We start from the raw sequence: 2,262 nt of genomic DNA on the forward strand, positions 1-2,262 counted from the left end.
TAGGCCTCTCCTTTCACATCCCTTGGTTTATATTGTTTTCCTAGCACTCCTTACAAGTTGACCTTATTGACTTGTTTATAGCCTATGTCTCCCCTAGAAGGTAGCTGCTCCCTGGACTGGGACCCCAGCACCCAACCAGGGCCTGTAAGTATGTGCTGAACATGGATGGGACTCACTGGACCTCACTGTGACCTGGAAAGGGTTTCAGGCTGTGTCCTTCAGCCCAGCTTCCAGCTATAAAAAATGAGGGTCTGAGAGGCCCCAGCCCCAAAAGAAGTGGTGGCAGAGCAGCCCAGCCTGAGACCCCCTCCCCCCAAGCCTCCTGCTCTGAGGCCAGGATGCCTTTCTCTGGGAAATGGGGAGTCTGCAAGGAAGGTCTGGCTTTGGGCCTTTGGAGGCCAGGGGCAGTGGTTACCATGGAGACTGATGTGGCTCCTCAAACATGTAGGAACTGAGAGGACATGAGGGGATGTAGGGTCCACCCATGCGTCTGGAGCTTTGAGCCTCCAGTCCCCTAATCCTCATCTCTAGCCTGGAGATGGGGTGGGTGTGGGTGAATCCCTCCCCAAGCCCCTCAACAGAGACTGGGGGGGTTAGATGTAAGAGAGCAGATAGGGTACAGGGGAGGGCCTGACCAGGGAGTTTGTGGAGGGAGTTGGGTCTGCAGAGTGACGGTAGTCATTCACAGTGCTGGCCCCACCCCTTTTTCAACCTTACCACTCAGGGGACATTGAGGTGCTGAGATGCTTGCTGGGCCTCCGAGAAATTCTTCTGGGGTGTGGAGGGGGAAAGCGAGATAGGCATGGGCATATGAAAGGGTGCTGGTCTTCTAGGCCCGAGACCCAGCTCTGCCCAGGACTTTGCTGTGTGACCTTAGACTAGTCAGGCCCCCTCTCTGAGCCTCAATGTCCACATCTGAGCTAGACCTGTCAGACTGGTCTAGCTCTCTTCCCCTGTGGTTCAGGGCAGAGTGAAGGAGGCAGGATCAGGTCCAACCTGCCCAAAGGCCCTTCAAAGCCCAGCCAGGTGACCAAATCCAGGCAGGGGCCCAGTAGGGCGGGGTTGCCCTGGGAACCTCCTGCACACACGGCCACTCTTTGTCTCTGAGACCTAATCAGGCACAGGATCTGAAGAGGAAATTCAGGCAGCCCTGCTGCTGCCAGCCTGGCTGAGCTCATGATCCCTTCCTTCCCAGTCCTGAGGGAGGGAAGAGAAAGAGGCTCCAGCCCCAGTGTCCCTTATATTCTGTCCAAGAATGTGGGGGGGGGGGGAGGCGGCGGTGTGCCTCTCTCCTCCCCAGAAGCACAGAACCAACAGCCCTGGGAGTGCTGAAGAAACCGCACAGTTCCCTTCCTCATTCTCTCCGCAGCCGCAGACGGAGGGGCTAGAGGAGTACCACTGATGAGGTTTGGGGAACAAGTTCATTAAGATGATGAGATGTAGGGAGGAAGGGAGAAAGAGCCCCACGCTAAATGCCCTGAGCACTGGTCTTAATCCCAGTTGCTAACTTGACTCATGACCAAGTGGCCTCAACAGTCGCTGCTCTTGCTGAGCCGTGGACAGTAGGAGACAGGGCCCTATCACAGGAGACTCTCACTGTGGTCTGTTCGGCCAGTGCCATGCTGTGTGTGACCTCCTGAGACAAGTCCTTTCCCCTCCTTGGGCCTCTTATTCCTCATCTGTGAAAAGTAGCTCACACCAACCTAGACAGGTGGCTAGGAGGAGTCAAGTGTGAGTGAACCTGGCACCCAGGAAGTGGTGAAAAATGGTGTAGGTGATGCCCATGGCCGCCACCTCTGTTCTCCAGGACCTTTGCCTCTCCTTAGGCTCCGAGTTTTCATTCCTTGGCATGGGTGGGGAGGGCAGTTACGATTCGATTCCCCACCTGATATAGAAGAAAACTAAGCTGGGGAAGAGGCTTGCAGGAGGGAATGCAAGGATGACCTGTGGTTTCTTGGTGGCTGTGTTAAAATGCCTAGATTCTGTGGTCAGACTAGACCAGGATTCCAGTCTTGACTGGGCGTTCTTAAGCGGATCCTTTCCTCTTGCGGAGATAGTATCTGGTGGAGCGGATTAGGTAAAACAATGTAGTACAGTACTATTCTCAGAGTATCATAACGGCGCAGCCCCGCGGCCCCAGCCATGCCCCGCCCCTTTGCTCACAGCCAATCGGCGGCGGCGTCTCCAGAGCATCCGTTCCCTCTACCTCTGGGCGCTCCTCTCCCGCCGCCGCCCCTTTCGGGGAGGCTGTCCCGTCTTGGA

Source organism: Lagenorhynchus albirostris, chromosome 9 (assembly GCF_949774975.1).
Source record: "Lagenorhynchus albirostris chromosome 9, mLagAlb1.1, whole genome shotgun sequence".
NCBI classification, from domain to species: Eukaryota; Metazoa; Chordata; class Mammalia; order Artiodactyla; family Delphinidae; genus Lagenorhynchus; species Lagenorhynchus albirostris.